The sequence below is a fragment of the Papio anubis genome, chromosome 18 (assembly GCF_008728515.1).
Source record: "Papio anubis isolate 15944 chromosome 18, Panubis1.0, whole genome shotgun sequence".
Taxonomy (NCBI): domain Eukaryota; kingdom Metazoa; phylum Chordata; class Mammalia; order Primates; family Cercopithecidae; genus Papio; species Papio anubis.
In genome coordinates, this window is record NC_044993.1 from 49,516,854 (window position 1) to 49,542,666 (window position 25,813).

Sequence of the window (25,813 nt, forward strand, 5' to 3'; positions counted from 1 at the left end):
TTGATCTCTTGACCTCATGATCTGCCCACCTCAGCCTCCCAAAGTGCTGAGATTACAGGCATGAGCCACCGCACCCAACCTGCACCAGCTTTTAGAGTGATACATGTCACTTCTTCCTACATGTATTTGGTCAAAACAAGTCATATGGCCACACCTGAGTTTCAGCATGTGGGGATGATCCTACCATGTGCCCTGGGCAAGAGAACCAAGTAACTGTGAAAGACCCTACCTTTGGCCACAGAAAGGTGTTTGCTCTCCTCTTTAGCAGAGAGTCTTGGATAAGCTTAGATAAGTTACCCAACCTCCCTGAGCCTTAGTTTTCCCACCTATCAAGTGCGGGTTGAGTACCCCTTATCCAAAATGCTTGTGACCAGAAATGTTTCTGATTTTGGACATTTTCAAATTTTGGAATATTTCCTTCATGTACTTACTGGCTGAGCATCCTAAATCCGAAAATCCAAAATCCAAAAATGCTCCAATGAGCACTTCCTTTGAGCATCACGTTGACACTCAGGAGTTCCAGATTTGGGGGCATTTGGGATTTTGAATTTGGGGATTTGGAATGCTCAACCTGGACCAATTTTACAAGGTCACAGTGAAGATTAAATATGAAAATATAATGTGAACTACTCCACAAAGTATACCTATCCAATTATAAATATGTATACATTTTATTATAATAATAATGATACAGATGTTGAACTTGTCATTGCTAGGATATTTACATAACAGAGAATGCTCAGCTGAGGATAGGTTGATCTGCATTGTCATGAAAAATTTTTAAACACAACAGATAAATAAACACCTATGTGTCATGGTTCATTATTGTGGGAAACACAATGATGTCCTTCATGATTTTTTAGGAGGTTGGGAGCAGGGCAGTGGCAGGGAGAAACTCTGTCTACTGTGTAAGAGGCCGCTAATAGCACCCACCAGTGTGCACACATTAGGTAAAGATCAGTCAGAAACATCCACCTCACACTACGGGAAAGAGCACTGTTTAAACACACAGGTTTGCTGCCTTACAATGGCTCTCAGAGCACTTCTGTGCCCTCCGCTCCTGACTATGGATTGGTGGAACCCACAGCCACAATCCCAATCCTCAGCTCAGAGACTCTCTTGAAACTTTGGACTCTGACGGGGTAATTACCACCAAAATAATGACCTGGTGCTGACGCACTCCAGTTGTCTGGACGGGGGGAGAGGACAAAGACGACTAAGATGGCGCATTTCCGGGTTCTTCATCACCAACTTACCCGCGCGCGGGAAAACGCAGCCCACGCCCAACTGCGCAGGCGCAACATGGCGTCCAATCAAGGAAACCAAAACTTAGCTGGCTGCACCTACAAGACGCCCCAACACGCCCGTGTCCCGCCTATTGCCCTCCCACTCCCAAGCCTTAAACAAAAAAGCCGATTCCGGCAGGCGCGCGGCGCGAACTTCCTCGGCCCCTCCTCATATGCGAACCTAGAAACCTGGCCCAAAAACGCCGGAGCAACTTCCTCGGCCTCCACCGTCGGAAACCGGTAAACTTCGCCCTTTCTTCCTTCACATTGGCTAGCTAATAAAGTTTCTTTTTTACCTCGCCTACTTGCCTTTTCTCTGGCGCCTGCTCTGGTGGTCGCATAAAACAAATCACCAGCACCCAGTTCTTATCTTCCCATTTCATTCTGCTGAAGACAGCCATTCTTCTTGCGCCAATGGTTTTCTGACCAATAGTTCTCAAAAACTTCCAACCTGGTCTACTGGCCACTGGTTCTGACAGCGAACCACTTACTTCCCCGGCCCCTTGATAGAAATTGAGAAGGATTCATGGGAAACAGATGTTTAGCTCTTGCCTTGTTAGGTAAACTGAGTCAATTGGGAGGGGAAGTTCATTTGAATGGAGGAGAGTTGGCTTCCTTGTGAAAAACAAGGAATCTTAATGCATTCTTCTCTCTCTCTCTCTTTGTCTGTTTCTCTCTCATGCAAATGAGGATACGTTATGATGTAAATCCAGCTGGTCAAGTATGGTGTTGTGTTTATACCCTGAGGAGATTGTTATCAAATGCCCAGTGAGCCTGAAGCCTGTCGACAGACAAGCCAGGTCATTGAGAACCCTTGGCCCAAACTGCAAAGCTTCACTGCCCAAATGAATCAAATCCATCAGGGGGTTAGCACACCACTTCTTTCTGGTCAATGTATATTCAGCCAAGGTGAGCTACAATATATCAGCATATTATTCATCCCAAAAACACTTAAGAGGAGAGGAAAGAAAGTAGAGCTTCCATATGCACCCACATGCAATGGTTCTACAGAGTAGAAGGCATTTAGTCAGGGGATAGGGACTAGAGGTTTACTGGATTTGAGGACTTTAAAATAAGAAGTCTGAGGATTATTATGTGGGAAACTTTTCTTCAAAACTAAGGGTTGGTGGGTGTCGCTAGCTTTAGCTAGATTAGTGAGTAACAGCCAGAGCTATGCTACCGCCATAATTCCAGCAGCAGGTGCATGTGCCATCTTCCCTGATAGCCCCTGGGCCCACCAAGTCATTGTGCCCCTCAGTTCCCAGCCACCATGACCCAAAAGAGTGTCTGAATTTCCCCTACTAGTGCCCAGATTTTCCTAATTATGATCATTGCTTGAGTTCCTGCTGTGAGCTAGGCAAAGTAAAGTACTTTACAAATACCATCTCCTTTATCCTCCTAGCTGAAAACTGAACCTCATAAAGGCTATATCACTTAGCCACAGCCACACATCTTCTCAATGCCAGAGTTGAGGTTTGGGGCTGAGCCAGTCTAACTTCAAATCCTGTGCCTTCCTCTCTGACCTCAGCAGGCTGCCTCCCTGCTGAGAGCCCTGACCCTCTCTCATGAATGATTCACATTAAAGAGCAATTTGGGATGACAGAAAAAAAAAACAACTCATCAAATTTAAGAAAAGATAATGGTGATCTGGCAGTGCTGGGTAACTCTGAATTTAATGTCATGAGAACAAAATAGAACAATCAGATCTAATTTTTGTCATTTCCCCATAGAGCATCTAGTCCAGCGCTTGGAAATGCCCATGACTTCAGAGGCCAGTAAAGAGACAGCAAGGAGTCAAGATTCTCTGCTGAAGAGAAACGAAAATACCTTTCTGTGGTCAAAGGTAGGTAAAGAGCAATCGGAAACATCCATCTCACACTAGAGAAAAGAGCACTGTCTAAACACACAGCTTTGCTGCCTTGTGATGGCTCCCAGAACGCCTCTGTGCCCCCTGATCCTGACTATGAGTTGGTGGAACCCATAGCCACAATCCCACTCCTCAGCTCAGAGACTCTCTTGAAACTTTGGACTCTGATGGGGTAATTACCACCAAAACAATGACCTGGTGATGACCCACCTGACCCACTCCAGCACCCAGTTCTTATCTTCCCATTTCATTTTGCTGAATGAATGATGCAAGCCATTCCTCTTGCACCAATTGTTTTCTGACCAATAGTTCTCAAAAGCTTCCAACCTGGTCTACTGGCCACTGGTTCTAACACTGAACCAGCTACTTCCCTGGCCCCTTGATGGAAATTGAGAAGGATTCATGGGAAACAGATGTTTAGCTCTTGCCTTGTTAGGTAAACTGAGTCAATTGGGAGGGGAAGTTCATTTGAATGGAGGAGAGTTGGCTTCCTTGTGAAAAACAAGGAATCTTAATGCATTATTTTTCTTCTACTCTCTCTCTCTCTTTCTCGTGGAAGTGAGGATACATTATGACACAAATCCAGCCGGTCAGGTATGGTGTTGTGTTTATACCCTGAGGAGATACCCTTCACAAATATTTGCTTCTTTTGCCCAGGGCACCTGGTAGGATTGTCTCCATTTACTAAATCTCAGGCACGGCCATATGACCTGCTTTGACAAATGACATGTAGGAGGAAGTGATGTTTGTCACTCTAAGAGCAGGTGCATTTCCTGCCAAGCTTTCCTTTTCCTTGTCTTTGTGGTGGTAGAAGTCTGTGTTATTAAGGGAGCCTCCCCCGGCATAGATCCCTGAATGCCTCTGTGGAGTAGTGCAGTTCTGCTGTCACATGATAGATATGTTTTATGAGTGAGAAATTATTTAAAATTATGGAGATTTTGTGGCGTTTGTTACTGCAACTGCCACAAAATGGTGGTATTGTTACACTTGCACAAGACATCCATAGTAAATAGTAATACAAATAATGAATAAGAAAATAAATACTAGACTCTGTTGTATTTTATATATGTACATATATATGCACATATATATGTGTATATATATGTAAATCGCATATACATGTTAGAGTCTGTTTTGAAGTTTCCAGGCAAGTTAATTGGGTCCAGAGTGGTGAATATTTGACCAGTGTCGTGCACAGGGACATACATGAAAGTCCCAAACCAAAAATCAAGATCTCCTTGTCCCCAGATGATCAGAACCACACTTCCTGAAGCCTTAAATTGGGTCTTCCTGAGAAAGAACAATCCCCTTCATTCTGAACTTCATTCTGAAATTCTCCATCAGGATGTTATAAACATCATCATAGGATCTGCTTTTTTTCCTGAGACCTTATTGTTTAAATCTGGATGTCACTGTTTATTTTTCTCTGTGTGATGTTTTTAGGACATTGGAGGTGCATGCTAAATAATCATTGCAGCAAGTATTAACATTAATTAGTTTTTCCAAGTGCTGTGATAAGCATTCAAAATGACTTATCTCTCTCACTTCTTGTAAATTTGGAGACCCTAGACTTCCACCTGCTCTCACAGATCATTATAGAAAGACCACATAGTCATCGTGGATTGTTGAGGGGAGCGTCTTATGTATCAGGATTTACATGCAGATGGCAGAGCTGAAAGGGTCTCGGGAGAATATCTTTTACAGCTGGGAACTCTGAAGTTTAGACAGAGGAGGGGGCTTGCCTAAGGTAACGCAGCAACCTAGAGACCCAGGACTGACACTAGGTGTCCTGTCCTGCGGTTCACTTCACTTTTTCCAATAAACTTCATGGAATTGTCTGAAGACAGCTAGCAACATATGTTACGTAAGATGAACAGTGTTAAAGAAGCTAGACAAAGCAGACATTTAGTAAATCAGAAGTCCCCACCTTAAACCAGGAATAATCTGCAGAGATGAAGGTCCCCACATGAGAGCAAAGAAGCACAGAGAGCAAAAAAGACACAAATTTATCCCAGCTCAGAGTCAAAGGAGCATGAGACCTGGTGAGGACAGTTGGGGGCAAAGCCCTTGGCTCCCTTAAGTTCTCTGATACGAGGCAGATTCCTAGGAGAAAAGACAACACCTGCATTTAACATGTATACATGGGAGTCAGGCGTGGTATCTCATGCCTGTAATCCCAGCACGTTGGGAGGCTGAGGCAGGCGGATCACTTGAGGTCAAGAGTTCAAGACCTGGCCAACATGGTGAAACCCCGCCTCTACTAAGAATACAAAAGTTAGCCAGGTGGGGTGGTGGGGAGCTCTTGTAATCCCAGCTACTCAGGAGGCTGAGGCAGGAGAATCACTTGAACCCAGGAGGCAGAGGTTGCAGTGAGCCGAAATTGTGGCACTGCACTCCAGCCTGGGTGACAGAATGAGACTCTGTTGCAAAGGAAAATAATAATAATTAAAAAGTAATAAGAATAACTTTTTTACGTTGGAGTATTCAGAATGAAAACTCAGAGATACAGAAGAAGTTGTCCATTTTCATGCTTAGATTCAACAAAGGGTAGACCGAGTGGAAATAGGATTGGACATAAAGGGTCCAGTGGAATGCCAATAGACTGAGTGGGGACAGGCAGCAAGGCCTCTCTGTCTAGATTTTTCTTGGCCTCTCTGAGCAGTGTTCCTTCCTTGTGAGTGTGGGACACGACCCTCTCTGGAATGGGAGTCTCATGATCTATAGTCAATGATTTCTTTATGGCCAGTACTTTACCCAGCAGGTCAGAATAATATTTTTAGAGTTCCTGGCTGACTTTAGGAAAGAGGGGTTCCGGTTTCTATGAACTGCCTTGGGGAAGAGGGTGGAAGGAAGGAAGGGAAGGAGGGAGGGAGGAAAACAGGGAGGAAGGGAGGGAGGGAGGGAGGAAGGGAGGGAGGAAGGAAAGAAAGAGAGAAAGAGATGGGAGGGAAATTGAATGGAAAGAAAGGGAGAGAGGAAAAAGAAAGAAAGAAAGTATATGGGGTGGGGAGGAAGGAGGGAGAACAGGAAACAGAGAGGGAGGCAATAAAAGAGACTAGAGAAAGACCAAAAGAGAGGGAGGGAAGATGAGAGGAGGGAGGAGGAGGAAGAGTGAGTAGGGCCCTCCACAGCTGCATGAAATCCTTGCGGTGAACCTAGGTTCTTGACCAGAGAGACTGGAGCTCTGGTCTCTCTGTGTGATCTTTGACATATTTAATATCTTTAAGCCAGTTTCCCCCTGGGTAAATAAACACAATAATATTGACCTCTCAGGGTCTGTTGTGAAGATTAAAAGGGACACCTTGTGAAAAAAAAAATTATTAGTTTCACTTGCCCTGTGAAGGTGGGCTTCCTGGAATCCTGCTCATCTTTGTCAGGAAAGCTTGTGGGAGGAGGCTGTGTTATCTGTGTGTAGACAGCCCTGAAATCTGCATATGGCTCTAGTAGTTGTCAGTCTCTGCTTGAGGTTTGCAGGGTAATTAAAGGCACAGTAGGCAGGTGTCATTAACTTGTTAACCTAAAGTTTTTGCCCCACTCCCCACCCCCACAGGAAGGGAGATTGCAAATGCGTTTGGAGGAACCAAGTCTGACTTAGAGAGTTTCCTTTCAATTATTTTCCCTGGAGCCTTGCACATTTGTTGGACTCATTATTAAAACTCAGGGTCTGCGTTGTATTAATCCACCACACCTCTCCGGATGAACACAGTGGGTGCCAGTCTCCTTAAACTCAATGCTGCCTAAAGGAGATCCCTGACCTCCTGTCCATGTGGTTCCCTCCATTCCAGCTGCGGGATGCAGACAGTGTTTAACATTTCCAGCTAAATTGCTCAAGTTATGCAATTAGGCCTTCTGAGTAGAAGCTCTATTTTTCACATGCTTCTGGGGGCCATCAAAGCAAGGATTCTCTGAATGGCACTTTTGAAATTCGGAATGTAAGGCTGACAGTAATAACACTGGACGCATGCCTTCACACAATTGGCAGTGCCTTCATACACCTCAGCTCATTTATCACCAGGGCAATATGCATGGGGTATGGCTTTGTCCGCTAGATGCATAAGAATGCTGAGGCTCAAGAAGCTCAAATCGCTCGGCAGAGGGTGCCTGGTTAGTGAGTGGTACGGAAGGAGTCTCATGCGAGTCTTTGACCACTTAGCTGGGACCCCGTCTGTCTTAACCCACATGGTAGCTGCAGTACTTTCCACAGTGCCTGGCATATGAAATATGCTCAGTAACTATTTATCATTCACTATTTGCTTCTGGAAAAACAATAATTCATGTCATTATGTAATTCATACCTAAGAGTGTGTGGACATTTCCAATCCTGCTTATAGATTGAAAACAAAGGCCTATCTAATCCTACTAATTCATCTCAGCTTATGGGATGATTTCAGGGTATGAGGACTGTGACATGGTAAAAAATATATATATATATATATATATATATATATATATATATATATACACACACACACAGACACACACACACACACACACACATACACACACACACACATAGTCTTCTTCCTCTTCCCTGCCATACGACTCCTAAAATTCTTAGGATCTCCAAAGTGATGTCTTTATGTATACTAATGAGAGGACTGGTGGCTGGCAGCCCCTAGGTAGCTTCAGGATGGGGCTGGTTACTGGAAAGACCAAAGCAGGACTGGAGGGTTGAACTTTCAGCCCTGCTTCCCAATCTTCAGCGGCGAGACGGCAGAAGATTAAGTTGATCACCAAGGGACAATTATGCCTATATAATACAGCCTCCTTAAAAACCCAAAGGGCAGGGTTCAGGGGCTCATGGACAGCTGGACACGTGGAAGCTCCTGGAGGACGGTGCACCCAGGGAGGGCACAGAAGCTCCTCACTCCTTCCCATATGCTTTGCCCTGAGCACCTCTTCGTCTGTATCCTTTGTAACATCCTTTCTAACAAACCAGTAAACCTAAGTATTCCCCTGAGTTCTGTGAGCTGCTCCTGCAAATAATCAGACTTAAAGGAGGGGGTTGTGAGAATCCCAATTTATAGACAACCAGTTAGAGGCACAGGTAAAATGACCTGGGGCTTGAGCTCAGCCTCAAGCTGTGGAATCTGACGCTATCTCTAAGTCGAGGGTGTCAGAATGGAATTGGTGGCCGTGCAGTTGGTGTCCGCTGCAGAACTGATTGCTTGCTTGGTGTGTGGGGGACAACTCACACATGGGGTCACAGCCCTCTTGTGGGTTGATCGTTGTGATGTGAAAGCAGAGGAAAAACTGTGTTTTTCCACTCAAGGACACACACACACACACAGGCACACATTCCCCCCCGCCCCCCCGGCAACCAGTACACATGCGCACAGGCACATGTACTCACAGCCACATCATTCTCCTGATGACTTCCCAGCAGGTCCACCACTTTCCTCCCCACTCACCTTGCCTTCACCCACAGCAGCACTTCCCAGCCTTCTAGCTTTCCATCCCACCTTCCTAATATGTGTCATTACTTATAGGACTTACTGTATTTTTTTTTCAATATTTTCTTTAACTCACTTTTTAAACACATGACTACCTTTAGTAAATAAGGAAATAATAAGATAATAATTATTATGTCAATATCACAAGCAGAAGCCCAGAATCATTTGCCATACATAAAAGGCAATCATAAAAATTCAATAAGATGAAAACAAAACAGTAGTCTCCAATTTTACCTAGATAATCATTATTTCTCAAGGCTTCTTATCTCTGTTTTTTCTCAATAGGGGACATTAACAAAAGGCAGAGAGGTATAAGAGACGTAGTATGATCAACTAACACATTCTCCTTAAAGAATTGCAAGAAAAATGGAAAGAGAATGACTTTCTTGCTGCGAGATTCAATGTTTTTTTTAAATTTTTTATTTTTTAGACAGGGTCTCACTCCATCACCCAGGCTGGAGTGTGGTGGTGTGAACATAGCTCACTATAGCCTTGAACTGTTGGGCTCAAGCGATCCTCCCACCTCAGCTTCCCAACTAGCTGAAACTACAGGTATGCACCACCACACCTGGCTAATTTTTTTTTTTAATTTTTAATAGAGATGGGGGTCTCACTGTGTTGCCCAGGCTGGTCTCAAACTCCTGGGATCCTCTCAAGGCCTAGGATCCTCTCACCTGGGCCTCCCAAATTGCTAGGATTCCAGGCATGAACCACTGCACCAAGCTGGGATTCAATGTTGTCAAATGCTGTGTCCTAGTAACACTTAAAACTGTGTCACACACACAACCACACACATATTCAGTGTTGCATGTTCCATGCAGGTAAATGGTGGCCTAGAGGAAGAATTACGTCCCAACTCCGTTAACATTCCAAGAGTTGTGCTATATGGTCGACAATCTATCCTTTTTCATATTGCCACCTGGGCCTGCCATTGGTTCTAGACTATTACAGACTGAATTGCTTCCTCCCTAACATTCATGTGTTGAAGTTTGTTCCTACATTCATTTGTTGTGATTGTATTTGGAGACACGGCCTTTAAAGTGGTAATTAAGTTCAAATGATCATTAGGCTATGCCCGAATTCAATCTGAACAGTGTCCTTACAGAAGAGGAAATGAAGACACAGACACCCAAAGGGAAGAGGATGGAAAGACACAAGGATAAAGCAGCGATGTAACAGCCTAGAGAAAGTTCTCAGGAAATGCCAGCCCTGCCGACACCTTGATCTTGGACTTCCAGGCTCTGTGGCGCTGCCACTGCTCAGGTGGTTGCCTCACACCTGGTTGGAGCAGGAGTCATGCCTCTCCTCAAGCAATGCTCTGAGTGCCCTCATCACCAGACATTTTCAAACCATGCACAAAAGTAGAATTTCTACTTTTGCCCAAATCCTGCAGTCTGTTCCGCCACTCATGGTCCATTATCACCGCCTTCTACCTTTGGCTTCTCATCATGAACTTCTTGAGTCCAAGGTCCAGATCTTACTCATATAATAGGAGTTCAGCAAATGAATCTTTGATAAGATTGAATTAAATACAAGGAATTAAAATGAACTGACTGGAAACTGAAGGAAATGAGTAATAGCTGAGAAAACAGGGCTTTGGAGACGAGATCCCGGCTTGCATTCTGTCTCTTTCATTTGCCAGCTGTGTGACCTGGGTGACTTCTTAAGCACTCTGGGCTCTCTCATCATCTTACCTGGAAAGCAGGGTTAATAACAGCATCCTTCAAGGCTGTTTTAAGGATTAAACTAGATAAGGGAGACTTCCTGGGCAAGACACCAACGGCCAAATGACTACCTTTCCTTTCTACCAACTTCCCACTGGAATATTCATGAACATATACACACACCAATAAATGAAAGGTTGCTGCAGACTTGGGAACAAAATAGTACTGATCGAAATCTTCTGGGCCCTCAAGGAATTTTCACTAACCAAAGAAAGGAAGAATCCCTGATGCAGAAAAATAAGGCCAGGCACTTCTGCTACAACTTCTGACCTACAGGGGCTTAGAGACGAGAACCCTGTGTCAGCCAGAGGCAGGAAGGCTTCTCCATCATGCAAGAACTCTGTGAGGAGGTGCTCATGGCAACTTAGCCCTCCATTGCCCTAATTACCCAATGAGTACTTCCTACGCTTATGCAGGACTACAATGCCCAGTGGTGGAACATAGCAATCACATGCATTCTCTCAAGCAGGAAACCACAGAAACAGGTAAATCAAGGCAGCTACAGCTTTTTACTCTTTTTGTTTTGCAAGAAAGGAATGAAGAGGAAACATATTGTACTAGTTAACAGCACAGACTTCAGCACCAGTTTGCTTACATTTAAATTTTGACTTAGACACTTACTAGTTGTACGATGTTGGATGAATTAGAGTGACTCATTTCTTCATCTGTCAAATGGGAATACTAAGAGTACTAATCTCAGAGGGTTACTGTGCAGATTAAATGAATGTAAAAGGCTTTGGAATAGTGCCTAGCACCCCAGTAAGTATTGCGTAATGTTTACACACACACACACACACACACACACACACATATATATATTTCTCAACATGAAGCTGAGATAGGAAATTCCTCCTGAGTCTTAAAGAGCCACACTGGCTAAACATCTTCCAAGATGCCAAAAATCTGGTTCAGAGTGGTAAATCTCACTGATATAAGAGACAGGTTCTAACAGCAATCAGAAGTGAAGTGAAGGGTCCACAAGTAAATAAAGAAGGGAAATAAAGGTGAATCTACAAACACTAACATAGACAAACAGCAGAACTGAGTAAAACTTTTTCCTGGGCCAGGTACCGTGGCTCATGCCTGGAATCCTAGCACTTTGGGAGGCCGAGACAGGTGGACCACCTGAGGTCAGGAGTTCGAGACCAGCCTGGCCAACATGGTGAAACCCTGTCTCTACCAAAAATACAAAAATTAGTTGGGTGTGGTGGTGAGCGCCTGTAATCCCAGCTACTCAGGAGGCTGAGGCAGGAGAATCGCTTGAACCTGTGAGGCGGAGGTTGCAGTGAGCAGAGATCATGCCGCTGCACTCCAGCCTGGGCAACAGAGTGAGACTCTGTCTCACAAAATAATAATAATAATTCCTGTCCTTACATGAGGAAATAGAAGCACAGCCAAAACTTGTGCAGCAAGAAAGAAGGCTACAGAAATTGTAAAACACAGGTAGAATATGCCTATGGAGAAGATACTATAGGCAACAAGGGTAATTTTTTGAAAGTGAATGTTTTATGGTCTCCATAAAGTTTCAAAAATGTAATTTTGATGTAATATAAAATAAAGCTGAAATGATAAAAAAAAAAGACTGAAATGAATAAATAGTTGTTTGTGGTAAGCTAGATTGTGTAGAAAACAAATAAAATAAAGAGAGTTAAAATATGCATTAAATGTGGTCAAGGAAAAGGTTAGCTTCAACGCATGAAAATATAACCCATGTGAGAGAAAACTTGGGATGTTATAAAAGTACAGGAAAACAGCAAAGAAGATGAAAATGTTAAGAGAGATGGAAAATTCGTGAAGAGCAGTTGTTCTTTCTTTTTTTGAGACGGAGTCTCGCTCTGTCGCCCAGGCTGGAGTGCAGTGGCCGGATCTCAGCTCACTGCAAGCTCCGCCTCCCGGGTTTACGCCATTCTCCTGCCTCAGCCTCCTGAGTAGCTGGGACCACAGGCGCCCGCCACCTCGCCCGTCTAGTTTTTTGTATTTTTTTAGTAGAGACGGGATTTCACCATGTTAGCCAGGATGGTCTCGATCTCCTGACTTCGTGATCCGCCCGTCTCGGCCTCCCAAAGTGCTAGGATTACAGGCTTGAGCCACCGTGCCCGGCCGAAGAACAGTTGTTCTTAAAGAAGGTGTCGGACATACCAAAAAAAATCAACCATCAAAGGCTTAGGAAAAGCGAGTAGTGAACAAGATAGACATGGTGCCTACATTAGCAGAGCTCAGAATCTAATGTGGAGAATCCTGGGAATCAGGTAAAATCCACCAGTGTGGACAGTCTACACTGGTGAGCCTGCTCATTTTCCGCCTTCTTATGTACTGCGAGTTCTAGCGCTACATTCAACTAAATTAGTATTTCCCAAACCGACTCCCAAGGGATAATGTTTTCAATATGTTCTGGCTCTTCTGGGTAAAAGCAGTTCTTTTGTCAAATAAGTACAGGCAAGAATATATTAAATTAAACTAAAGAAGAATTCTTTACTCTAGAACGTTAATGCTAAGATGCATTATGAATTCAAAAGACAGTGATATCATGCTGCCTTTTTAAATTCAGAAAGGGTAGAGGTCAATTTTTTTCTCATACTTTTCCCCATGATGCTACCCCCTGCCTTTCTTTTTCATCTCTTGTAACAGCTACTGACATCCCTCAGACACAGCTGAGAAATGCCACGGTAGACCCTGAGCAAGCAAATGCCAGGATCGTAATATGTCAGGCTCTCTAGATGTGTTCTTAGTGCTACACCCACAGCCTTTAGAGCAGGTTGATATACAAATTACACAGTCGCATGGGCTCTTAGTGTCTTTTGCAGAATCATGGTTGCACAGACGACTGTCAGTCTCCCGGGAGAGCGTTGAGATTTGTAGACTGGTCAGCAGTCAATCCTTTCCTGGGTCTTAAGTGTCTCAGTTTACCTTCCCTGCCACTCTGGTGCCGGAGACCACAGGACATGATAAAGCTCTGGGTCCCAGCTTCCATCAGATGGTATCCTTTAATGGGACATGGATGACTGACAATGTGGTCCTACAACATCACATCTGCCTGAGTAAGCAGCCTGCTTCCTACCAGAATCCAAGCATCATCCTAACCCGGAAATGCCCCCTGCCTGGCCGCATCCAGTGGACTAGACTCCTGGAATGTTGAAATGGATGTGTATCCCTAGCTTGCCCATCCCTAATCTAGATCCCTCCTATTTTTTTTAACTTACATGTACCATGTTATTCATAAGAGACATAATAAAGGAAAGGGAGGAAGAGCCAGATGAAAAGATGCATGGGACAAGGTCTGGAAAGGACCCAAGTGCAGGAGCTTCCATCCCCATGCAGTTGGGGTGCATGATCCTGGCACTCAGATGTGTTCACCAACCCAGAAGCTATGCCAACATTCATAGTTCGGGGATATTTGTAAAGCCTTCATCACATAGGAAATATCAATTATTATTTCCACTACCAGCCCCTCTCCCCTCTCCAGAGAATGGGGGTGTGAGGCTGAAAGCTCCACGGCTTCCCCCTTTTCCTCCCCTTCTCTCTTCCTGCGCAGTGGTCCCTTGGCTACTCCTTGAAGCTCTTGCAGAATCAAGTAACAGCTCTGATGAAAGATTTGTCAATGGAGAAATCAGACTCACCAGAGGTACAAACATGAGGCCTAAAGCCACCGCTGGGTTTCTTTATCCACACAACGCAGTGAACCCACTATTCCAAAATCGAGCAGAAAATTCTGAGACCAGACTGCCTGGGTTGGGATTCCAGCGACACCACTTACCAGCTGTGTGATTTGTGGCTATTTGTCAAACTTCTCTGTGCCTCAATTTTTTATTCTGCAAAATATGGCTAGTAATGATTCATGGAGGATCCTAGCTGAAGATAGTGAAACTGGTTAAGAGGTTTTTGCATTCATCCAGATAAATGCTAGTAAGGGCCTGGGCTGAGGTAGTGGCAGGGAGGATGAAGAGGGGGAGGCAGAATTTGAAAGTTATTTGGGAGGATTAATGGCACAATTTGGGGACTAATTAATCATGGAAGGTGGGGGTGCAAGAAGGGGAGGGGTTTAAAGTACAGCTTCTCAATTTTTTACTAGCATAGCTGAGTGAATGTAGATGCTATTAACCGAGCCAGTTCATAAGGGAAGATTGTAATTGCTGCGCAAGTTGCAGAGAGGCTCCCTGGTAATGATTGCTTATCTCTTTTCCTTCTCATCATTACACTGTGGTTACAATTCTCACATGAGGAAGCTGTGTTTGATGCCTGACATCTGGGACCTCACTTAATCCCCACTAGAACGTCATGATGTGAATGTCTTCCTATTATTCCTATAATGTAACAGAGTCACTGAGCCTCAGAGAGGTAAAGCAACTTGCCCCAGATCACACAGCAGCTAGGCTGGGATTTCAACTCAACAAGAGTGGCTTCCCCATGCTATTAGCCTTCCAGTATTCAACACGTTTCTTCAAACAACTCTACCAGAGAGGTATGACAGATTTCATCATCTGTGCAATCCTCCTGCATGAAAGGGTTCAGATTCTTCTACACAATTTTTATTTGAAACCCTCCATGAATAGATTGTAGAATTTGTCCTAGCTATTGTAAAGTTGCTTTGCCATAGTGTGCACTTGTCACAGCTGCTTTACAAATCTCTGTGGGTGCATTATGCTTGCACAGTGCGGTTTCCATGTCTAATTATAATGTTGAAAGCTACTACATGCACAGGTAGGTAGGTATACAGATATTGAGAACATACAGCAATACCATTTTAACATAAAAGTGCTTGTGCTTTAGAAGAAGAATAGCAACTTTTTAACTCTTGGGTACTATTTGTTTTGCTGATAGCTGAGTGAAATTGGGGGGGTGTTAGAAAGCTGTGAATAATGTTTAATATTAATATTATAGGTTACCTGGGAAAAGGGATTTAAGTGTAAAATGATACTGCCAAAATCCAGCAAAAGGCTGAAAGTTCAAACCACTCTAAATATTGATTTGACTCAATTGTGCAATTGAAAACATTCCTATTTCCCAGGAGAAGAGTCATTCCTGAGGAAAACTGTGAAAACAGAATGTAAAAAGGAAAGAGAAGAAAAAGTCACACTGCAGATCTACACTGAACAGTTTGCTTTCATCTTTTGGGAAATTTATTTCCATCTCCCAAAAAAGAGAGCTGCAAATAATGATTCTCCTGATGTAACCATCCCAGTTGGATCATGTTAAAAAGCTTTTAGGAGGAAAGCAGTAAGTAAATTCAACTGTTCAGATGCATTTGGATGTAATCCTAAAGCGGTAGCCCGGGTAATCGCCAAGTCATCAACAACTAAAAGGATTGTGACTATAAGATGCGGACAACAGAGAAATAATGGATGTTAAAGAGGTCGGGAAACAGAAATGATTGCATTCAACCGCCACATAGCTTGAAAGCTGATGACAGGAGAATGGACGCTCCGTTTTACAACAACTGAAATACACACACACACGCACACACACACACACACACACACACAGAGAGAGATGCCAGCATCAGTTTTATTATGTAGGTGGTTAAACAGTCACTCTCTTTTCCAATGTTTTGAAATAGACAAGGACTTTGATCTTTGACTAATTTCAGAGTTAAAGTGGAGGGATAGCTTGCTTGCTTCTCTGTCAACATTCAGTCTGGGAGGGTTTGATGCTGGGGTGTGAAAGGTTTCAGAACCCTGGAGGCAGGATGCTGGAACATAAGGCAGGCGGGGGACACAGAATGTCTATCTGTGATCTTAAAGGATTTTTGAATAACAGCCAGTTCTGCTTCTTCAGCCAAGCTTTTGCTGCTTGCCAGGAACAATTATGCTTCAGTAGATCAGTGATTCTTCCAGTGTGGTCCATAAGGTCTGCTACCTACATCATAATGACCTGCATTATAATGCAGACTCCCAGACCCAGACCCACTGAAGCAGACTCTCTCAAGATTGGGCAAGGATTCTTAAGCCATTGTCCATGGAGAACGACCATGATGCTTAATGTGATCAGAGATCACGCTTTGACTGGGACAGTCTTAAATTGCAGACTTGTTAAAGTATTATGATAGGAACTCTTGGGTGCTATTGGTTCAGAGTCCAATATTGCAGTCCATGGGCCCAATGTGGCCGTCATTTGTTTTTGTGAATGAGGTTTTATTGAAACACAACCACGCTCATTTATTTTTTTCTATGTCTCGACAGCCAAGTTCAATAGTTGCCACAGAGACTTCATGGCCTGCAAAATCTAAAATATTTACTATCTGGCCTTTCACAGAAAAAGTTTCCTTACTTCTGATGTAGACCAATGGCTCCCATTGTTTCAGTGCATCAGAATCACCTACAGGCTTTGGGGGTTTTCTTTCGTTTGTTTGTTTTTTAATGTTACTTCTGCAGACCCATTCCCTGAGATTCTGAATCGACTGGCCTAGAGTAGGGCTGGAATAAAAGAATCTTTTAAAATGATGTTTATGTAATTCTATTTTGAAAATTTATTATTTTTTATTATTATTATTTTTAAAGACATAGCCTCAGTCTGTTGCCCAAGCTGGAGTGCAGGGCATGATCGTAGCTCACTGCAGCCTTGACTCCTGGGCTCAATCGATCCTCCCAGCTCAGCCTCCGGAGCAGCTGGAACCACAGGCATGCACCACCACACTTGGCTGATTTTTTAAAAATGCTTTTATAGAGACGAGGTCTCACTATGTTGCCCAGACTGCTCTAAAACCCCTGGTCTCAAGTGATCCTCCCACCTCAGCCTCCCAAAATAGTGGGATTATAGGCATGAATCACCGTGCCCAGCCTGTTTCGGTGCTTCCAGCATGTAGCCAGGATGAAGACCACGGCCGTGAAGGAGAAGCACTAGCTTCATAAGCTCACCTCTCCAGAGCTGAGTGTGCTCAGTGTACTTGGGCAGCCTAGGTAGTTTGCATCTCAGCTGCTTATCTTTAAAACAGAGATATCAGTAGTGACCATGTTGGGTGAGGTAATATGAAAATTAGGGACAGTATATGTATACCTCTTAAGGCAGTGCTTAGCATACAGTAAGTATAAATAAATGGTGACGATGATGAAGATGACAGTGACAACTATGTTAAGGGTAATACTTATGACTTCCATAACGCAACTGAATAAACATTGATTAAGCACCAGCTGTGTGTCCTGGAAGTGGGAACCTGAGGTAAATGTGATGAACACCCCACAAGTGTTCACAGTCAAGTAAGACAAACAGAGACACAGAAAGATACTGACAGCAGGCCAAACGCAGTGGCTCACGCCTGTAATCCCTGCACTTTGGGAGGCAGAGGTGGGTGGATCACCTGAGGTCAAGGGTTCGAGACCAGCCTGGCCAATGTGATGAAACCCCATCTCTACTAAAAATACAAAAAATTAGCTGGGCATGTTGGCATGCGCCTGTAATCCCAGCTACTCAGGAGGCTGAGGCAGGAGAATCGCTTGAACACAGGAAGCAGAGGTTGCAGTGAGCAGAGATCACGCCACTGCACTCCAGCCTGGGCAACAAGAGACAAGAGTAAAACCCCGTCTCGAAAAAGAAAAAGAAAGATACTGACAGCAATAGGAAAGAAAAATGAGCCTCCAAATATGGACAGACAAGTCAAAGAGGGAGAGAATCTAATTTCCGGTAAATAGACACAAACATGTTCAACTTCAGTAATAATCAGAGAAATAAAAACTAAAACTTCAATGAGACATTTTCTCCCAGTAAATATGCAGACTGTAAAAACACTGGAAACATTCTGCTTTCATGGAAGTGTTGTTTCTGCAGGCTTTTTACAGGGCAAATTGGTAGATTAAAATCTGTACTCTTCAGATCCTCTATTTCCCATTTAGGTATCTAGTCTACAGAAATATATCTGCACTAAGAGACCAGTATAAGAACATTCACTGAGACGTTGTTGCAATGATAAAAACCATCTAAATATCCATAAGATGGAGAATGGCTAACTAAATCACCATGCAATTCTATGTAATTCAATGCTGAAGTTTTTTGAAATGGAGAATATATATAGGTATAAAATGTCCATGAGTTGAATTGAACTCATGGACATAGAGAGTAGAAGCATGGTTACCAGGGGATGGGAAGGGTAGTGGAAGGGTGTGGGGAGGTGGAGATGGTTAATGAGTACAAAAAGATGGAAAGAATGAATAAGACCTACTATTTTATAGAATGACAGGGTGACTCTAGTCAATAACGACATAGTTGTATGTTTCAAAATAACTGAAGTAGTGTAATTGGATTGTTTGTAACACAAAGGATAAATGATTGAGGGAATGGATACCCCACTCTCCATGATGTGGTTATTACACATTGCATGCTGGTATCAAAACATCTCGTGCACACCATAAATATATACACCTACTATGCACCCACAACAAATAAAAATAAAATAAAATGGACAGCTGTCCTAAGTATTTCATGGAGAAGTTGCAAATCCTAATAGAAAATGTAACAACACATAGATAAAAAAGCACACATACACACACTCAAAATAAAACTTTGCATTTTTATTTCTATATATGTAAATAAATTCCCAGGCAAGATCACTTCTGGCAGGAAAAGATAGATTTAGAGTGTAATGGACATCTTCACTTTACCTATGCTTAATAATATGAATGTATTCATGTACTTCTTATATACATTTTTTAAAAGAAAATAAACAGGACAGTAATTTAATAGGGTGTGCATTGTTATAGAAGTGTATGTAAAATATGACGGCAGTACCCAAAAGAAGGTGCAGAATTCTGCTGTGGTGAGATGGACAAAAAGCGATGTCAAATGGAGATAAGGTAAAAGGTGTTGCCTTATCTCTGATGTCACCAAGATCAGGCAATGCTGAGCTAGACCTTGAAGGAAGAACCATTGGAGAAGTGGATGCTGTCATCCTAGGTAGAGAGGGACCATGAGCAGAGGCTCAAGGGCATGGGCATGCAGGCATTCATTCACTCAACATTTGGGAAATGCCTCCTCTGAGTTCAGGACCCTTCTATGCGCTTGCAGTACAGATGTGACGGCTATAGGCTCAGGTGCCCTTGTGATTTTATTCTAGTCTGTCTAGATAGACAGTATAAAAATCAGCAAGTAAAATGCACAGTGTGATGACAAGTGTTATTGGGGACAATAATGCAGGGAAGGTGGAAAGAATATGCTGCTTGGGAATAGGGTTCTCCTTCTTTAGTTGAGTCATAGAAGGCATCATGAGTGGAGAGCTGAAGGAGCTGAGAACTCACCACAGGGACAATTGGGGAAGAGCATTCCAGGCACTGGGATGGCAGATCCAGAGGCTGTGCTTCACTTAGCTGAGGGACAGTGAGGAGGACCATGTGGATGGAGCAGAGGAAGCCAGAGGAGAGTGGCAGGAGAGGGGTTAGAGAGTGAGTGGGGCTGGGACACATCCATATCATGTAAGGCTTTGGGAAATACACGAAGGACTTTGACTCTTCTGAGAGATAGGGAGAGTCATTGGAGGCTTTTGACCAGGGAAGTGGCCTGATCTGTTATATGCTTAGAAAGATCCCTCTGGCTACTCTGCTGAGAAAAGACCCTAGAGGCAAGACTGGAAGCACTGGGGCAATTGAACATGTGGGAGGCAGGCCACTAGATCTGAAAAAACAGCATGTCAGTATCATGTGGACCACTCTTGTGCCCTTTCTTTAAGTAGCAGCACCCTAATTCCCTTTGACAGATCCATCTAGCACATTTGCAGGGGCCAGGGTAATGGCGCCAATGAAAGGCAATATACCACATACCTAGGTATCTGAAAATTATAAAGCAATCCAACAAACTGCTCAGTGAAACATATACTCTCCTCCTATGTTCATAATGGCCTGGAAGGTCAAATTTAGATTTAGAATCGTCTGTTTCTCAGATTTATTTGCCAAAATTGGCAGCGTGGGAAGACCTGGCTCCTAACTTATGGTTCGTAAATCCCAACCCTCTGTCTGCCCTCCACTTCTCTTCCTACTCCCAGTTCTGTCTCTTACTCTGAGTGGTTTTTTCCACATGTGTGAGTACAACACAACACTCACACTGAAGATCAGTGGACAATAGGCTTTATATTCCTTAAACATTGACACACAGTCTCTCCTTAGGAGAAGAGGTCCAAGAAAGAGGCAACTTGAGTAGAGAAGTCTGGAGTCTATGCAAGCAACATGAAGGTCCAGAGGAAGGGTTCAGGTCCCGGAAGGTATGTACCCTTGGCCTGTGGCCTCCTTATCTCATGGAAAGGCACGTGGCAGCTGAAGGACTAGAGTGGAGACCTCTTGAGGTACATGGCGCAAGACAAGGATGCTCTGTGCATGGGTTTAAGAATGGCACTGTTCTTTCTACTCAAGTGGGCCGAGCTTAGAACATTGCCTTTTACCCAAGGGAAGTGAGATACCTTGATTGGTACCCACACCAAGAAGTCACACAATGGGAGGGTTTCTATTAATTTAAGTCATAGAGGGATTGAAGGAAAAGTCTTGGAGCTGGTTCATGTTGGTCACCAGGTCTTAAAGACATTGTCTCTTCATTCCTATTTCCTGGATTTCCATCCAGTTATCCAGTTCCAGTTCTTTCTCAGGACCTCTTTGTTCAGTTTCTCCTTACATCCTATGAGCTCTTCCCAATGCTTGCTTTTTAAGGCTTTCCTTTCGTTCTAGATAGTTTCTGTGTCTGCAGCCAAGAAACCCTACAACATACAGATTATGTTACAAAGCATTTTGTATGCCACATGTGAGCATCTGAACTTTAGTCTGCAGAAAACTGGAAGCTTTTAAACAGGGGAGTGACCTGGCTTGATTGTTTAATATCTCTGGAGAGACAAGGCAGATGGAATGCACAGGAAAAAAGTACACCTAATCTTCCTTTCTCTCTCAGAACTTCAATCAGTGGCTTAAATGGAGGCATCTATTATAAAGTTGAACTTCAAGAAAGAAAAAAACAAAAATCCGGGGCAGGTGGGTGAGAAAAACACCAGGAGATCTGATACAGACAAATGAGCTCAATTTCAGGCAAGACTAACCATCAAGGCTGGATCCCAGGAAATACAGAGTGGGCAGGGTCACATCTAACCCTAGTTCAGTTCTAGAAGGCATTATAAACAGATTGGTTTTTGAGCAGGGAGAAACCAACAGAAATTCATTATGACCAAGTCATGCCAAACTCCTGTCAGCCCTAGCTTCCCCAAATCCATGAATAGACATGCTCAGCTGCAGTGTGTATATTGAGTGCCTTGGCCTCACCAGCCAGTGTTATCTCAATGGGGCTGATATAAATTTGGTACACATGTCCTGATTCCACTCAGTTGTAGCTTTCAGTTGTAGCTTTTCTGTAACTATAACTTTACCTGGCCTCCTAGTCTCTTGCTAAAATCACTATCTCAGTCCACCTGTATGGATCCTTGAACAACTGTTTATTTCTCGCAAGGTTTTCCATTTAGAGACTGCTTCCCTTGCAGAGACAGACTTTCAGTGAACACCTGCTGTCTTTACCTACCCAGTATCCACACCTCTTATGCAGATAACAGCCCTGTATTTGGCTTTGAGAAAGGACTCTTCCTGTACTCACAGTTCCCATAATTAGTCATGGGGCGTTGACTTGACTGTCAGCTCCAAGGTGTCATCTTTATCATAGGAACAAGGAGATACCACCAAGAGATTTAAGTATGTACCTAGGAACACAGAGTCAATGGCAGGATAATGTGATCAGTTGCGCGTTAGGAAAGCATCCCTCTGGCTGCAGTGTGAGGGAGAGATTGCATGCGAGAAGACCAGTTGGGATACCCTTGAGAGTTCTGATGAAAGAAATGGGATTTTAAACTAGGGTATTGGCAGGAGATAGAAAAGAAGTAGACAGACTCAAGTGACTTTTAAAATTACAATCAATAGGTGAGTGGTTAATTATATATGGGAGACTGAGGGAGAAAGAAGCATCACAAATGATTCCTAAGTTTGTGTTTTGTGCCAAAGAATGGATATTGTTGACTTCACCCATAGAGGTAGCTCTGAAAGAGAACCAGCTTTAGCCAAGGGATTTGTGAAGAGAACAGCTTCAGTTTGGGATATTTTGAAACATCTAAGAGGAAGTATTTAGAGGTAGTTGGGTGTAAAAATATAGAACACTGAGGATGTGTCTGGGCTGGAGAAGTTAGTTTACCAGTCCATGTAGAGATGATAACTCTGAAGTCAAAAACTCTCAAAGTATCAGCGAGGAGAGAAGAAAGAGGTGGAGACCAAGCCAATAATTGCCACGTCTACATTTCCTTTGACAACTGTCTCTTTCCACTTCACATTTACAACACTGGTTTTCTTCCTTCTGAGAATGTAACCCACTCATGGCTTGTTCCTACCTAAACCAAATTGTACCACTGCTAATTTCTGGGGATTGTGATTTGAGTTCATTAAAATTCTTCACAGCACAGTTATATCAATGTCTTTCATAGAGATGGTCAAAGAGATATGGGCAGATGATGAGGTTAAAATCAGTTTTTTGTGTCTTTTTTCTCTTTTCAGATGGGATCTCACTCTGTTGCCCAGGCTGGAGTGCAGTGGGGCGATCATGACTCACTGCAGCATCTGCCTCCTGGGCTCAAATTATCCTCCCACCTCACCTTCCCAAGTAGCTGGGACTACAGGTGCACACCACCACACCCAGCTAATTCTTTATTATTATTATTATTATTTTGTAGTTATGGAGTCTTGCTGTTTTGCCCAGGCTGGTCTTGAACTCACATCAGTGTTTTTTTTTTTTTTTCTTAATCAGTTCTCCTTATGGAGACAACAAACATCTGTAATCTAAAACCTTCACTCCATGCTGGTGAGACCACCCCACCCCTGCCACTTCATGGAGCACCTCCAGTTTTAGGGATTACACATTAACAAAGAAATGGATGAACTAGAATATGTCTTTTGGACAAGGGTCCAGGACAGAGAGCAACCTGGAAGCCATGTGGAATGGGGAAAAGGGTAATTTGGGGTATTCTCAAGGGGTCTGGAAAGAGAAAGGAAAGCCGACTTGCTCTGTATGGCACATAGCATAAGAGCGGGATCCATGACTTGCACCTTCTCAGGCCAGCACAGGCCTAGCACAAAGTGGGCTTCAGTCACTGTGTATTGAATGAATGACTGTAGATGATGGTGAATGTAAGGCGCTGTGGTCAGGCTTCGGTGGTAGATGCCGAAGAGGCCATTCAGGCATCCACACCGATAGCTCCCTTAAATGCTGCCTCGGTCACTGGGCATCTGCAGTGATGCCCACCATATATGGTGAGAACCCACTATACTTTTGCCCTGATATTGTGATGCCCATTACCCTGCCTTCATCTAGTTGCTCTCTTGCTCTGTCCTCCTCCCAGGAACCTGTGGATGTCAGAGCCTGAGAGCAGAGACTCCAGGAAGATCCTGGAGAAAAAGCAATCAGAGGTGAGACTCTCTCATTTATTGCAGTCCACATGGACTTTCCTGGGGTCACCCAGGGCCTGAAATCTGATCGTGGAACTTCAATTGCAGATTGTGGAGGCGTGGACTGGGAGAATATTGGTTAAGCAATACTATATGCAAAGTGTTCTCTTACCAACCACATTTCCTTTCTTTGTTCACATAATCCTGACTACGCCCCAGCCTTCATACTATCTTTGGAGATGAGGGACTTGAGGCTCTGAGAGGATAGGATCACCCAGCTTGCAAGCAATGCAGCATGAAGTGAAATCCAAGCCTGCTCAATTCTACAGCCTCCCTCTCTCCCTCCCTTCCTTCCTTTCTTCCTTCCCTCCTTCTTTCCTTTCTTCTCTCTCTCTCTCTTTTTCTTTCTTTCTTATGGTCTCACTCTGTTGCCCAGTCTGGAGCACAGGGGCATGATCATGAATAACTGCAACCCCAAACTTCTGTGCTCAAGCAAGCTTCCCACCTCAGTCTCACAAGCAGCTGGAATTACAAGTGCACCATCACACCCAGCTAATATATATTTTGTTTTGTTTTGTTTTCCTTTTTTTTTTTTTTTTTTTTTTGAGACAGAGTCTCACTCTGTCACCGATGCTGGAGTACAGTGGAGTGATCTCAGCTCACTGAAATCTCCGCCTCCCGGGTTCAAGCAATTCTCCTGCCTCAGCCTCCCGAGTAGCTGGGATTATAGGCGCCTACCACCAGGCTGAGCTAATGTTTGTATTTTTAGTAGAGACAGGGTTTCACCGTGTTTGCCAGGCTGGTCTTGAACTCCTGACCTCAGGTGATCTGCTTGCCTTGGCCTCCCAAAATGCTGAGATTACAGGCGTGATCCACCGTGCCCAGCCTGCTAGACCCACCATGCCCAGTCTGCTAATATATATTTTGTTAGAAACGGGAATCGTACTATGTTGCCCAGGCTGGTCTCAAACTCCTGAGCTCAAGCAGTCCTTCTACCATGGCCTCCCCAAATGCTGGGATTAGAGGTGTGAGCCACTGCACCCAGACACCTGTATTCTTTCCACTTACCTTCGCAGTCTGTCGCTCAGATCTTAATGAGTGGGTCCCACCTCATATACACCTTCCCATGGATGTAAAGAGAATGCCTGAGCGAGGGCCACATTTTCCTAATTTACTGTAAGAATACTTTCGGCCTGAATCTGAATCAGTCTTAAAACCACGCCTCCCTCTTTCTGCTGGGCCCTGCGGCTGGTATATCAGGCCAGAGGCTCCTATTGACATGCTTTCTAAATGATCCTTCTTCCCTTTTGGTTTTTTAATTTGGGACCAATTTGCGCCTCTCTGCTTGATTAGGATCTAACACTTGCCTAGTCAAAATAAATGCAATGATAATCAAGCTTGCCTTTGGAGTGGAGTGGAGTGTGTTTCAGTGTGTGCCAGCTTTTCCCAGCCCCCTCCCTGGCTGGAATACAAATGTCCTCCTAGAACAAGCTAAGTCATACAAGGATTTTAGGCTTATTCCGATAGAAATGAGTCAGAGCCGGGAGCCTCGTCCCGGCCCACAGGAGTGTAAGCTGGGATCCTTCCTCGTGCCACATTTCTGGGAGGTGCTGAATGATCTGTATCCATCTCTTTCTCTGGTTCTTCCTGGGGTGGAGAGTGGCAGGGCCATGTGCCTGGATTTCAGCTTCAGCTCCTCTGCTCACCCTTGCTATATAAAATCACTTCTCAACCCAGCAACATGCCCAAGGCAGGCAGTCCCGCTCTGAATGGAGCCTTGGCTGGACCCACAGCCACCTCAGTAACATCCATAGCCATGGTTTTACCCAGTGTCTGCTCTGTCGATGCCCATCTCCACACTAGGTACTTTACATAAGTCCAATACTTTCATTCTCTCAACAATTCTATCCTTCACAAATATTTCTTTTGCATGTCCTACGTGCTAGGCAATGTCTGAGGAATGCGGCAATGAATAAAGCAGACAAAACCCCCTGCTTTTATGGAGCTCATGTTTTTTGGTGGAGAAAGGATCTCTTTAAAGAGGCACTATATCTTCTTTTTAAAGGGGAAAAATAAGACTTAAAGAGTTTTCATAACTTGGAGTCTGACA

The 25,813-nt window shown here is 43.8% G+C and overlaps 1 protein-coding gene and 2 long non-coding RNA genes across 3 annotated transcripts in view; 1 reads left to right on the forward strand and 2 right to left on the reverse strand.

Moving 5' to 3' along the window:
* The window catches only part of LOC110742015, a 54,124-nt gene extending 48,728 nt beyond the window's left edge, over window positions 1-5,396 (reverse strand). Inside the window, exon 1 of the long non-coding RNA XR_004179823.1 lies at window positions 1,166-5,396. This is a non-coding gene — a long non-coding RNA (uncharacterized LOC110742015). The remainder of the gene's footprint in view (window positions 1-1,165) is intronic.
* The window catches only part of HS3ST4 (heparan sulfate-glucosamine 3-sulfotransferase 4), a 441,230-nt gene that overhangs the window by 74,894 nt on the left and 340,523 nt on the right, over window positions 1-25,813 (reverse strand). The window lies entirely within an intron of this gene.
* LOC110742016 lies at window positions 3,050-23,725 on the forward strand. Its single transcript, XR_002519181.2, has 3 exons — window positions 3,050-3,129; window positions 20,413-20,507; window positions 23,658-23,725. It is a non-coding gene; the product is annotated as an uncharacterized LOC110742016 (long non-coding RNA).